An 18125-nucleotide genomic window follows, 5' to 3' on the forward strand; every position below is an offset into this window, starting at 1 on the left:
CACTGGGACACTGAGACACAGAGACACTAGGACACTAGGACACTGGGACACTGGGACATTGGGACACTGAGACACAGAGACACTAGGACACTGGGACACTGGGACACTGAGACACAGAGACACTAGGACACTGGGACACTGAGACACAGAGACACTAGGACACAAGGACACTGGGACACTGTGACACTGAGACACTGAGACACTAGGACACTGGGACACTGAGACACTGAGACACTGAGACACTGGGACACTAGGACACTGGGACACTGTGACACTGAGACACTGAGACACTAGGACACTGGGACACTGCGACACTGAGACACTGAGCCACAGAGACACTAGGACACTAGGACACTAGGACACTGGGACACTGGGACACTGGGACACTGAGACACAGAGACACTAGGACACTGGGACACTGGGACACTGAGACACTGAGACACAGATACACTAGGACACTGGGACACTGGGACACTGAGACACAGAGACACTAGGACACTAGGACACTGGGACACTGTGACACTGAGACACTGAGACACAGAGACACAGAGACACTAGGACACTATGACACTGGGACACTGTGACACTGAGACACTGAGACACAGAGACACTAGGACACTGGGACACTGGGACACTGAGGCACTGAGGCACTGAGACACAGAGACACTAGGACACTGGGACACTGGGACACTATGACACTGGGACACTGTGACACTGATACACTGAGACACAGAGACACTAGGACACTGGGACACTGGGACACTGAGGCACTGAGGCACTGAGACACAGAGACACTAGGACACTGGGACACTGGGACCCTGAGACACTGAGACACTAGGACACTGGGACACTGAGACACTGAGACACTGAGACACAGAGACACTAGGACACTGGGACACTGGGACACTGAGACACAGAGACACTAGGACACTAGGACACTGGGACACTGGGACACTGAGACACAGAGACACTAGGACACTGGGACACTGGGACACTGAGACACTGAGACACAGATACACTAGGACACTGGGACACTGGGACACTGGGACACTGAGACACAGAGACACTAGGACACTGGGACACTGGGACCCTGAGACACTGAGACACTAGGACACTAGGACACTGGGACACTGGGACACTGAGACACTGAGACACAGATACACTAGGACACTGGGACACTGGGACACTGGGACACTGAGACACAGATACACTAGGACACTGGGACACTGGGACACTGAGACACTGAGACACAGAGACACTAGGACACTGGGACACTGGGACACTGGGACACTGAGACACAGAGACACTAGGACACTGGGACACTGGGACACTGAGACACTGAGACACAGAGACACAGAGACACTAGGACACTAGGACACTGGGACACTGGGACACTGAGACAGTAGGACATTGGGACACTGGGACACTGAGCCACTGAGGCACAGAGACACTAGGACACTGGGACACTGGGACACTGGGACACTGAGACACAGAGACACTAGGACACTGGGACACTGGGACACTGAGACACTGAGACACAGAGACACAGAGACACTAGGACACTAGGACACTGGGACACTGGGACACTGAGACAGTAGGACATTGGGACACTGGGACACTGAGCCACTGAGGCACAGAGACACTAGGACACTGGGACACTGGGACACTGGGACACTGAGACACTGAGACACAGAGACACTAGGACACTGGGACATTGGGACACTGAGACACTGAGACACTAGGACACTGGGACACTGAGACACTGAGACACTGAGACACAGAGACACTAGGACACTAGGACACTGGGACACTGGGACACTGAGACACAGATACACAAGGACACTGGGACACTGGGACACTGGGACACTGGGACACTGAGACACAGAGACACTAGGACACTGGGACACTGGGACACTGAGACACAGAGACACTAGGACACTGGGACACTGGGACACTGGGACACTGAGACACAGAGACACTAGGACACTGGGACACTGAGACACTGAGACACAGAGACACTAGGACACTGGGACACTGGGACACTGGGACACTGAGACACAGATACACTAGGACACTGGGACACTGGGACACTGAGACACTGAGACACTGAGACACAGAGACACTAGGACACTAGGACACTGGGACACTGTGACACTGAGACACTGAGACACAGAGACAATAGGACACTGGGACACTGGGACACTGAGACACTGAGACACAGAGACACTAGGACACTGGGACACTGGGACACTGAGACACTGAGACACTAGGACACTGGGACACTGAGACACTGTGACACAGAGACACTAGGACACTAGGACACTGGGACACTGGGACACTGAGACACAGAGACACTAGGACACTGGGACACTGAGACACTGAGACACAGAGACACTAGGACACTGGGACACTGGGACACTGGGACACTGAGACACAGATACACTAGGACACTGGGACACTGGGACACTGAGACACTGAGACACTGAGACACAGAGACACTAGGACACTAGGACACTGGGACACTGTGACACTGAGACACTGAGACACAGAGACAATAGGACACTGGGACACTGGGACACTGAGACACTGAGACACAGAGACACTAGGACACTGGGACACTGGGACACTGAGACACTGAGACACTAGGACACTGGGACACTGAGACACTGTGACACAGAGACACTAGGACACTAGGACACTGGGACACTGGGACACTGAGACACAGAGACACTAGGACACTGGGACACTGGGACACTGGGACACTGAGGCACAGAGACACTAGGATACTGGGACACTGAGACACTGAGACACAGAGACACTTGGACACTGGGACACGGAGACACTGAGACACTGAGACACAGAGACACTAGGACACTGGGACACTGGGACACTGAGACACTGAGACATTAGGACACTGGGACACTGGGACACTGGGACACTGAGACACAGAGACACTAGGACACTGGGACACTGGGACACTGAGACACTGAGACACTTGGACACTGGGACACTGAGACACAGAGACACTAGGACACTAGGACACTGGGACACTGGGACACTGAGACACAGAGGCACTAGGACACTGGGACACTGGGACACTGGGACACTAAGACACAGATACACTAGGACACTGGGACACTGGGACACTGAGACACTGAGACACTAGGACACTAGGACACTGGGACACAGGGACACTGAGACACAGAGACACTAGGACACTGGGACACTGGGACACTGAGACACTGAGACACAGATACACTAGGACACTGGGACACTGGGACACTGGGACACTGAGACACAGAGACACTAGGACACTGGGACACTGGGACACTGAGCCACTGAGACACAGAGACACTAGGACACTGGGACACTGGGACACTGAGACACTGAGACACAGATACACTAGGACACTGGGACACTGGGACACTGGGACACTGAGACACAGAGACACTAGGACACTGGGACACTGGGACACTGAGACACTGAGACACAGAGACACTAGGACACTGGGACAATGGGACACTGGGACACTGAGACACAGAGACACTAGGACACTGGGACACTGGGACACTGAGACACTGAGACACAGAGACACAGAGACACTAGGACACTAGGACACTGGGACACTGGGACACTGAGACAGTAGGACATTGGGACACTGGGACACTGAGACACTGAGGCACAGAGACACTAGGACACTGGGACACTGGGACACTGAGACACTGAGACACAGAGACACTAGGACACTGGGACATTGGGACACTGAGACACTGAGACACTAGGACACTGGGACACTGAGACACTGAGACACTGAGACACAGAGACACTAGGACACTAGGACACTGGGACACTGGGACACTGAGACACAGATACACAAGGACACTGGGACACTGGGACACTGGGACACTGAGACACAGAGACACTAGGACACTGGGACACTGGGACACTGAGACACAGAGACACTAGGACACTGGGACACTGGGACACTGGGGCACTGAGACACAGAGACACTAGGACACTGGGACACTGAGACACTGAGACACAGAGACACTAGGACACTGGGACACTGGGACACTGGGACACTGAGACACAGATACACTAGGACACTGGGACACTGGGACACTGAGACACTGAGACACAGAGACACAGAGACACTCGGACACTAGGACACTGGGACACTGGGACACTGAGACACAGAGACACGAGGACACTGGGACACTGGGACACTGGGACACTGAGACACTAGGACACTGGGACACTGAGACACTGAGACACTGAGACACAGAGACACTAGGACACTAGGACACTGGGACACTGGGACACAGAGACACTAGGACACTGGGACACTGGGACACTGAGACACTGAGACACTGAGACACAGAGACACTAGGACACTAGGACACTGGGACACTGTGACACTGAGACACTGAGACACAGAGACAATAGGACACTGGGACACTGGGACACTGAGACACTGAGACACAGAGACACTAGGACACTGGGACACTGGGACACTGAGACACTGAGACACTAGGACACTGGGACACTGAGACACTGTGACACAGAGACACTAGGACACTAGGACACTGGGACACTGGGACACTGAGACACAGAGACACTAGGACACTGGGACACTGGGACACTGGGACACTGAGGCACAGAGACACTAGGATACTGGGACACTGAGACACTGAGACACAGAGACACTTGGACACTGGGACACGGAGACACTGAGACACTGAGACACAGAGACACTAGGACACTGGGACACTGGGACACTGAGACACTGAGACATTAGGACACTGGGACACTGGGACACTGGGACACTGAGACACAGAGACACTAGGACACTGGGACACTGGGACACTGAGACACTGAGACACTTGGACACTGGGACACTGAGACACAGAGACACTAGGACACTAGGACACTGGGACACTGGGACACTGAGACACAGAGGCACTAGGACACTGGGACACTGGGACACTGGGACACTAAGACACAGATACACTAGGACACTGGGACACTGGGACACTGAGACACTGAGACACTAGGACACTAGGACACTGGGACACAGGGACACTGAGACACAGAGACACTAGGACACTGGGACACTGGGACACTGAGACACTGAGACACAGATACACTAGGACACTGGGACACTGGGACACTGGGACACTGAGACACAGAGACACTAGGACACTGGGACACTGGGACACTGAGCCACTGAGACACAGAGACACTAGGACACTGGGACACTGGGACACTGAGACACTGAGACACAGATACACTAGGACACTGGGACACTGGGACACTGGGACACTGAGACACAGAGACACTAGGACACTGGGACACTGGGACACTGAGACACTGAGACACAGAGACACTAGGACACTGGGACAATGGGACACTGGGACACTGAGACACAGAGACACTAGGACACTGGGACACTGGGACACTGAGACACTGAGACACAGAGACACAGAGACACTAGGACACTAGGACACTGGGACACTGGGACACTGAGACAGTAGGACATTGGGACACTGGGACACTGAGACACTGAGGCACAGAGACACTAGGACACTGGGACACTGGGACACTGAGACACTGAGACACAGAGACACTAGGACACTGGGACATTGGGACACTGAGACACTGAGACACTAGGACACTGGGACACTGAGACACTGAGACACTGAGACACAGAGACACTAGGACACTAGGACACTGGGACACTGGGACACTGAGACACAGATACACAAGGACACTGGGACACTGGGACACTGGGACACTGAGACACAGAGACACTAGGACACTGGGACACTGGGACACTGAGACACAGAGACACTAGGACACTGGGACACTGGGACACTGGGGCACTGAGACACAGAGACACTAGGACACTGGGACACTGAGACACTGAGACACAGAGACACTAGGACACTGGGACACTGGGACACTGGGACACTGAGACACAGATACACTAGGACACTGGGACACTGGGACACTGAGACACTGAGACACAGAGACACAGAGACACTCGGACACTAGGACACTGGGACACTGGGACACTGAGACACAGAGACACGAGGACACTGGGACACTGGGACACTGGGACACTGAGACACTAGGACACTGGGACACTGAGACACTGAGACACTGAGACACAGAGACACTAGGACACTAGGACACTGGGACACTGGGACACAGAGACACTAGGACACTGGGACACTGGGACACTGGGACACTGAGACACAGAGACACTAGGACACTGGGACACTGGGACACTGGGACACTGAGACACTGAGACACAGAGGCATTGGACACTGGGACACTGGGACACTGGGACACTGAGACACTAGGACACTAGGACACTGGGACACTGGGACACTGAGGCACTGAGACACAGAGACACTAGGACACTAGGACACTGGGGCACTGGGACACTGAGACACTGAGACACAGAGACACTAGGACACTAGGACACTGGGACACTGGGACACTGAGACACAGAGACACGAGGACACTGGGACACTGGGACACTGGGACACTGAGACACTAGGACACTGGGACACTGAGACACTGAGACACTGAGACACAGAGACACTAGGACACTAGGACACTGGGACACTGGGACACAGAGACACTAGGACACTGGGACACTGGGACACTGAGACACAGAGACACTAGGACACTGGGACACTGGGACACTGGGACACTGAGACACTGAGACACAGAGGCACTAGGACACTGGGACACTGGGACACTGGGACACTGAGACACTAGGACACTAGGACACTGGGACACTGGGACACTGAGGCACTGAGACACAGAGACATTAGGACACTAGGACACTGGGGCACTGGGACACTGAGACACTGAGACACAGAGACACTAGGACACTAGGACACTGGGACACTGGGACACTGAAACACAGAGACACTAGGACACTGGTACACTGGGACAATGGGACACTGAGACACTAGGACACTGGGACACTGAGATACTGAGACACTGAGACACAGAGACACTAGGACACTAGGACACTGGGACACTGGGACACTGAGACACAGAGGCACGAGGACACTGGGACACTGGGACACTGAGCCACTGAGACACAGAGACACTAGGACACTGGGACACTGGGACACTGGGACACTGAGACACTAGGACACTAGGACACTGGGACACTGGGACACTGAGACACTGAGGCACAGAGACACTAGGACACTTGGACATTGGGACACTGGGACACTGAGACACAGAGACACTAGGACACTGGGACACTGGGACACTGGGACACTGAGACACTAGGACACTGGGGCACTGAGCCACTGAGACACTGAGACACAGAGGCACTAGGACACTGGGACACTGGGACACTGAGACACTGGGACACAGAGACACTAGGACACTGGGACACTGGGACACTGGGGCACTGAGACACGAGGACACTAGGACACTGGGACACTGGGACACTGAGACACTGAGACACAGAGACACTAGGACACTAGGACACTGGGACACCTGGGACACTGAGACACAGATACACTAGGACAATGGGACACTGGGACACTTGGACACTGAGACACTAGGACACTGGGGCACTGAGACACTGAGACACTGAGACACTGAGACACAGAGACACAGAGACACTAGGACACTGGGACACTGGGACACTGAGACACTAGGACACTGGGGCACTGAGGCACTGAGACACTGAGACACAGAGGCACTAGGACACTGGGACACTGAGACACAGAGACACTCGGACACTGGGACACTGGGACACTGGGACACTGAGACACTAGGACACTAGGACACTGGGACACTGGGACACTGAGACACTGAGACACAGAGACACTAGGACACTAGGACACTGGGACACTGGGACACTGAGACACAGATACACTAGGACAATGGGACACTGGGACACTGAGACACTAGGGCACTGGGGCACTGAGACACTGAGACACTGAGACACAGAGACACTAGGACACTAGGACACTGGGACACTGGGACACTGAGACACAGAGACACTAGGACACTGGGACACTGGGACACTGAGACACTGAGACACAGAGACACTAGGACACTGGGACACTGGGACACTGAGACACAGAGGCACGAGGACACTGGGACACTGGGACACTGAGCCACTGAGACACAGAGACACTAGGACACTGGGACACTGGGACACTGGGACACTGAGACACTAGGACACTAGGACACTGGGACACTGGGACACTGAGACACTGAGGCACAGAGACACTAGGACACTTGGACACTGGGACACTGGGACGCTGAGACACTAGGACACTGGGGCACTGAGACACTGAGACACTGAGACACAGAGGCACTAGGACACTGGGACACTGGGTCACTGAGACACTGGGACACAGAGACACTAGGACACTGGGACACTGGGACACTGGGACACTGAGACACGAGGACACTAGGACACTGGGACACTGGGACACTGAGACACTGAGACACAGAGACACTAGGACACTAGGACACTGGGACACTGGGACACTGAGACACAGATACACTAGGACAATGGGACACTGGGAGACTTGGACACTGAGACACTAGGACACTGGGGCACTGAGACACTGAGACACTGAGACACTGAGACACAGAGACACAGAGACACTAGGACACTGGGACACTGGGACACTGAGACACTAGGACACTGGGGCACTGAGGCACTGAGACACTGAGACACAGAGGCACTAGGACACTGGGACACTGAGACACAGAGACACTTGGACACTGGGACACTGGGACACTGGGACACTGAGACACTAGGACACTAGGACACTGGGACACTGGGACACTGAGACACTGAGACACAGAGACACTAGGACACTAGGACACTGGGACACTGGGACACTGAGACACTGAGACACAGAGACACTAGGACACTAGGACACTGGGACACTGGGACACTGAGACACAGAGACACGAGGACACTGGGACACTGGGACACTGGGACACTGAGACACTAGGACACTGGGACACTGAGACACTGAGACACTGAGACACAGAGACACTAGGACACTAGGACACTGGGACACTGGGACACAGAGACACTAGGACACTGGGACACTGGGACACTGAGACACAGAGACACTAGGACACTGGGACACTGGGACACTGGGACACTGAGACACTGAGACACAGAGGCACTAGGACACTGGGACACTGGGACACTGGGACACTGAGACACTAGGACACTGGGACACTGGGACACTGAGGCACTGAGACACAGAGACACTAGGACACTAGGACACTGGGGCACTGGGACACTGAGACACTGAGACACAGAGACACTAGGACACGAGGACACTGGGACACTGGGACACTGAAACACAGAGACACTAGGACACTGGTACACTGGGACAATGGGACACTGAGACACTAGGACACTGGGACACTGAGACACTGAGACACTGAGACACAGAGACACTAGGACACTAGGACACTGGGACACTGGGACACTGAGACACAGAGACACTAGGACACTGAGACACTGGGACACTGAGACACAGAGGCACGAGGACACTGGGACACTGGGACACTGAGCCACTGAGACACAGAGACACTAGGACACTGGGACACTGGGACACTGGGACACTGAGACACTAGGACACTAGGACACTGGGACACTGGGACACTGAGACACTGAGGCACAGAGACACTAGGACACTTGGACACTGGGACACTGGGACACTGAGACACAGAGACACTAGGACACTGGGACACTGGGACACTGGGACACTGAGACACTAGGACACTGGGGCACTGAGACACTGAGACACTGAGACACAGAGGCACTAGGACACTGGGACACTGGGACACTGAGACACTGGGACACAGAGACACTAGGACACTGGGACACTGGGACACTGGGACACTGAGACACGAGGACACTAGGACACTGGGACACTGGGACACTGAGACACTGAGACACAGATACACTAGGACACTAGGACACTGGGACACCTGGGACACTGAGACACAGATACACTAGGACAATGGGACACTGGGACACTTGGACACTGAGACACTAGGACACTGGGGCACTGAGACACTGAGACACTGAGACACTGAGACACAGAGACACAGAGACACTAGGACACTGGGACACTGGGACACTGAGACACTAGGACACTGGGGCACTGAGGCACTGAGACACTGAGACACAGAGGCACTAGGACACTGGGACACTGAGACACAGAGACACTCGGACACTGGGACACTGGGACACTGGGACACTGAGACACTAGGACACTAGGACACTGGGACACTGGGACACTGAGACACTGAGACACAGAGACACTAGGACACTAGGACACTGGGACACTGGGACACTGAGACACAGATACACTAGGACAATGCGACACTGGGACACTGAGACACTAGGGCACTGGGGCACTGAGACACTGAGACACTGAGACACAGAGACACTAGGACACTAGGACACTGGGACACTGGGACACTGAGACACAGAGACACTAGGACACTGGGACACTGGGACACTGAGACACTGAGACACAGAGACACTAGGACACTGGGACACTGGGACACTGAGACACAGAGGCACGAGGACACTGGGACACTGGGACACTGAGCCACTGAGACACAGAGACACTAGGACACTGGGACACTGGGACACTGGGACACTGAGACACTAGGACACTAGGACACTGGGACACTGGGACACTGAGACACTGAGGCACAGAGACACTAGGACACTTGGACACTGGGACACTGGGACACTGAGACACAGAGACACTAGGACACTGGGACACTGGGACACTGGGACACTGAGACACTAGGACACTGGGGCACTGAGACACTGAGACACTGAGACACAGAGGCACTAGGACACTGGGACACTGGGACACTGAGACACTGGGACACAGAGACACTAGGACACTGGGACACTGGGACACTGGGACACTGAGACACGAGGACACTAGGACACTGGGACACTGGGACACTGAGACACTGAGACACAGAGACACTAGGACACTAGGACACTGGGACACTGGGACACTGAGACACAGATACACTAGGACAATGGGACACTGGGACACTTGGACACTGAGACACTAGGACACTGGGGCACTGAGACACTGAGACACTGAGACACTGAGACACAGAGACACAGAGACACTAGGACACTGGGACACTGGGACACTGAGACACTAGGACACTGGGGCACGGAGGCACTGAGACACTGAGACACAGAGGCACTAGGACACTGGGACACTGAGACACAGAGACACTTGGACACTGGGACACTGGGACACTGGGACACTGAGACACTAGGACACTAGGACACTGGGACACTGGGGCACTGAGACACTGAGACACAGAGACACTAGGACACTAGGACACTGGGACACTGGGACACTGAGACACAGATACACTAGGACAATGGGACACTGGGACACTGAGACACTAGGACACTGGGGCACTGGGACACTGAGACACTGAGACACAGAGACACTAGGACACTGGGACACTGGGACACTGGGACACAGAGACACTAGGACACTAGGACACTGGGACACTGGGACACTGAGACACAGAGACACTTGGACACTAGGACACTGGGACACTGGGACACTGAGCCACTGAGACACAGAGACACTAGGACACTAGGACACTGGGACACTGGGACACTGAGCCACTGAGACACAGAGACACTAGGACACTGGGACACTGGGACACTGGGACACTGAGACACTAGGACACTAGGACACTGGGACACTGGGACACTGAGACACTGAGGCACAGAAACACTAGGACACTTGGACACTGGGACACTGGGACACTGAGACACAGAGACACTAGGACACTGGGACACTGGGACACTGGGACACTGAGACACTAGGACACTGGGGCACTGAGACACTGAGACACTGAGACACAGAGGCACTGGGACACTGGGACACTGAGACACTGGGACACAGAGACACTAGGACACTGGGACACTGGGACACTGGGACACTGAGACACGAGGACACTAGGACACTGGGACACTGGGACACTGAGACACTGAGACACAGAGACACTAGGACACTAGGACACTGGGACACTTGGGACACTGAGACACAGATACACTAGGACAATGGGACACTGGGACACTTGGACACTGAGACACTAGGACACTGGGGCACTGAGACACTGAGACACTGAGACACTGAGACACAGAGACACAGAGACACTAGGACACTGGGACACTGGGACACTGAGACACTAGGACACTGGGGCACTGAGGCAGTGAGACACTGAGACACAGAGGCACTAGGACACTGGGACACTGAGACACAGAGACACTCGGACACTGGGACACTGGGACACTGGGACACTGAGACACTAGGACACTAGGACACTGGGACACTGGGACACTGAGACACTGAGACACTGAGACACAGAGACACTAGGACACTAGGACACTGGGACACTGGGACACTGAGACACAGATACACTAGGACAATGGGACACTGGGACACTGAGACACTAGGGCACTGGGGCACTGAGACACTGAGACACTGAGACACAGAGACACTAGGACACTAGGACACTGGGACACTGGGACACTGAGACACAGAGACACTAGGACACTGGGACACTGAGACACTGAGACACAGAGACACTAGGACACTGGGACACTGGGACACTGAGACACTGAGACACAGAGACACTAGGACACTGGGACACTGGGACACTGGGACACAGAGACACTAGGACACTAGGACACTGGGACACTGGGACACTGAGACACTGAGACACAGAGACACTTGGACACTAGGACACTGGGACACTGGGACACTGAGACACTAGGACACTGGGACACTGGGACACTGAGACACAGAGACACTAGGGCACTGGGACACTGGGACACTGAGACACTGAGACACAGAGACACTAGGACACTGGGACACTGGGACACTGAGACACTGAGACACTAGGACACTGGGACACTGAGACACTGAGACACAGAGACACTAGGACACTTGGACACTGGGACACTGGGACACTGAGACACAGAGACACTAGGACACTGGGACACTGGGACACTGAGACACAGAGACACTAGGACACTGGGACACTGGGACACTGAGACACTGTGACACAGAGACACTAGGACACTGGGACACTGGGACACTGGGACACTGAGACACTAGGACACTTGGACACTGGGACACTGGGTCACTGAGACACTGAGACACAGAGACACTAGGACACTGGGACACTGGGACACTGAGACACTGAGGCACAGAGACACTAGGACACTGGGACACTGGGACACTGGGACACTGAGACACAGATACACTAGGACACTGGGACACTGGGACACTGAGGCACTGAGACACAGAGACACTAGGACACTAGGACACTGGGGCACTGGGACACTGAGACACTGAGACACAGATACACTAGGACACTAGGACACTGGGACACTGGGACACTGAAACACAGAGACACTAGGACACTGGTACACTGGGACAATGGGACACTGAGACACTAGGACACTGGGACACTGAGACACTGAGACACTGAGACACAGAGACACTAGGACACTAGGACACTGGGACACTGGGACACTGAGACACAGAGACACTAGGACACTGGGACACTGGGACACTGAGACACAGAGGCACGAGGACACTGGGACACTGGGACACTGAGCCACTGAGACACAGAGACACTAGGACACTGGGACACTGGGACACTGGGACACTGAGACACTAGGACACTAGGACACTGGGACACTGGGACACTGAGACACTGAGGCACAGAGACACTAGGACACTTGGACACTGGGACACTGGGACACTGAGACACAGAGACACTAGGGCACTGGGACACTGGGACACTGGGACACTGGGACACTGGGACACTGGGACACTGAGACACTAGGACACTAGGACACTGGGACACTGGGACACTGAGACACTGAGGCACAGAGACACTAGGACACTTGGACACTGGGACACTGGGACACTGAGACACAGAGACACTAGGGCACTGGGACACTGGGACACTGGGACACTGGGACACTGAGACACTAGGACATTGGGGCACTGAGACACTGAGACACTGAGACACAGAGGCACTAGGACACTGGGACACTGGGACACTGAGACACTGAGACACTAGGACACAAGGACACTGGGACACTGAGACACTGAGGCACAGAGACACTAGGACACTTGGACACTGGGACACTGGGACACTGAGACACAGAGACACTAGGGCACTGGGACACTGGGACACTGGGACACTGGGACACTGAGACACTAGGACATTGGGGCACTGAGACACTGAGACACTGAGACACAGAGGCACTAGGACACTGGGACACTGGGACACTGAGACACTGAGACACTAGGACACAAGGACACTGGGACACTGAGACACTGAGACACTGAGACACTAGGACACTAGGACACTGGGACACTGGGACACTGAGACACAGATACACTAGGACAATGGGACACTGGGACACTGGGACACTGAGACACTAGGACACTGGGGCACTGAGACACTGAGACACTGAGACACTGAGACACAGAGACACAGAGACACTAGGACACTGAGACACAGAGACACTAGGACACTTGGACACTGGGACACTGGGACACTGAGACACAGAGACACTAGGACACTGGGACACTGGGACACTGAGACACAGAGACACTAGGACACTGGGACACTGGGACACTGAGACACTGTGACACAGAGACACTAGGACACTGGGACACTGGGACACTGGGACACTGAGACACTAGGACACTTGGACACTGGGACACTGGGTCACTGAGACACTGAGACACAGAGACACTAGGACACTGGGACACTGGGACACTGAGACACTGAGGCACAGAGACACTAGGACACTGGGACACTGGGACACTGAGACACTGAGACACAGAGACACAGAAACACTAGGACACTAGGACACTGGGACACTGAGACACAGATACACTAGGACACTGGGACACTGGGACACTGAGGCACTGAGACACAGAGACACTAGGACACTAGGACACTGGGGCACTGGGACACTGAGACACTGAGACACAGAGACACTAGGACACTAGGACACTGGGACACTGGGACACTGAAACACAGAGACACTAGGACACTGGTACACTGGGACAATGGGACACTGAGACACTAGGACACTGGGACACTGAGACACTGAGACACTGAGACACAGAGACACTAGGACACTAGGACACTGGGACACTGGGACACTGAGACACAGAGACACTAGGACACTGGGACACTGGGACACTGAGACACAGAGGCACGAGGACACTGGGACACTGGGACACTGAGCCACTGAGACACAGAGACACTAGGACACTGGGACACTGGGACACTGGGACACTGAGACACTAGGACACTAGGACACTGGGACACTGGGACACTGAGACACTGAGGCACAGAGACACTAGGACACTTGGACACTGGGACACTGGGACACTGAGACACAGAGACACTAGGGCACTGGGACACTGGGACACTGGGACACTGGGACACTGAGACACTAGGACATTGGGGCACTGAGACACTGAGACACTGAGACACAGAGGCACTAGGACACTGGGACACTGGGACACTGAGACACTGAGACACTAGGACACAAGGACACTGGGACACTGAGACACTGAGACACTGAGACACTAGGACACTAGGACACTGGGACACTGGGACACTGAGACACAGATACACTAGGACAATGGGACACTGGGACACTGGGACACTGAGACACTAGGACACTGGGGCACTGAGACACTGAGACACTGAGACACTGAGACACAGAGACACAGAGACACTAGGACACTGGGACACTGGGACACTGAGACACTAGGACACTGGGGCACTGAGGCACTGAGACACTGAGACACAGAGGCACTAGGACACTGGGACACTGAGACACAGAGACACTAGGACACTGGGACACTGGGACACTGGGACACTGAGACACTAGGACACTAGGACACTGGGACACTGGGACACTGAGACACTGAGACACAGAGACACTAGGACACTAGGACACTGGGACACTGGGACACTGAGACACAGATACACTAGGACAATGGGACACTGGGACACTGAGACACTAGGGCACTGGGGCACTGAGACACTGAGACACTGAGACACAGAGACACTAGGACACTAGGACACTGGGACACTGGGACACTGAGACACAGAGACACTAGGACACTGGGACACTGGGACACTGAGACACTGAGACACAGAGACACTAGGACACTGGGACACTGGGACACTGAGACACTGAGACACAGAGACACTAGGACACTGGGACACTGGGACACTGGGACACAGAGACACTAGGACACTAGGACACTGGGACACTGGGACACTGAGACACTGAGACACAGAGACACTAGGACACTGGGACACTGGGACACTGGGACACTGAGACACTAGGACACTAGGACACTGGGACACTGGGACACTGAGACACTGAGGCGCAGAGACACTAGGACACTTGGACACTGGGACACTGGGACACTGAGACACAGAGACACTAGGGCACTGGGACACTGGGACACTGGGACACTGGGACACTGAGACACTAGGACATTGGGGCACTGAGACACTGAGACACTGAGACACAGAGGCACTAGGACACTGGGACACTGGGACACTGAGACACTGAGACACTAGGACACAAGGACACTGGGACACTGAGACACTGAGACACTGAGACACTAGGACACTAGGACACTGGGACACTGGGACACTGAGACACAGATACACTAGGACAATGGGACACTGGGACACTGGGACACTGAGACACTAGGACACTGGGGCACTGAGACACTGAGACACTGAGACACAGAGACACAGAGACACTAGGACACTGGGACACTGGGACACTGAGACACTAGGACACTGGGGCACTGAGGCACTGAGACACTGAGACACAGAGGCACTAGGACACTGGGACACTGAGACACAGAGACACTAGGACACTGGGACACTGGGACACTGGGACACTGAGACACTAGGACACTAGGACACTGGGACACTGGGACACTGAGACACTGAGACACAGAGACACTAGGACACTAGGACACTGGGACACTGGGACACTGAGACACAGATACACTAGGACAATGGGACACTGGGACACTGAGACACTAGGGCACTGGGGCACTGAGACACTGAGACACTGAGACACAGAGACACTAGGACACTAGGACACTGGGACACTGGGACACTGAGACACAGAGACACTAGGACACTGGGACACTGGGACACTGAGACACTGAGACACAGAGACACTAGGACACTGGGACACTGGGACACTGAGACACTGAGACACAGAGACACTAGGACACTGGGACACTGGGACACTGGGACACAGAGACACTAGGACACTAGGACACTGGGACACTGGGACACTGAGACACTGAGACACAGAGACACTTGGACACAAGGACACTGGGACACTGGGACACTGAGACACTAGGACACTGGGACACTGGGACACTGAGACACAGAGACACTAGGACACTGGGACACTGGGGCACTGAGACACTGAGACACAGAGACACTAGGACACTGGGACACTGAGACACTGAGACACTAGGACACTGGGACACTGAGACACTGAGACACTGAGACACAGAGACACTAGGACACTGGGACACTGAGACACTGAGACACTAGGACACTGGGACACTGAGACACTGAGACACTGAGACACAGAGACACTAGGACACTTGGACACTGGGACACTGGGACACTGAGACACAGAGACACTAGGACACTGGGACACTGGGACACTGAGACACAGAGACACTAGGACACTGGGACACTGGGACACTGAGACACTGTGACACAGAGACACTAGGACACTGGGACACTGGGACACTGGGACACTGAGACACTAGGACACTTGGACACTGGGACACTGGGTCACTGAGACACTGAGACACAGAGACACTAGGACACTGGGACACTGGGACACTGAGACACTGAGGCACAGAGACACTAGGACACTGGGACACTGGGACACTGAGACACAGAGACACAGAGACACTAGGACACTAGGACAC

The sequence above is a fragment of the Pristiophorus japonicus genome, chromosome 3, assembly GCF_044704955.1.
Source record: "Pristiophorus japonicus isolate sPriJap1 chromosome 3, sPriJap1.hap1, whole genome shotgun sequence".
NCBI classification, from domain to species: domain Eukaryota; kingdom Metazoa; phylum Chordata; class Chondrichthyes; family Pristiophoridae; genus Pristiophorus; species Pristiophorus japonicus.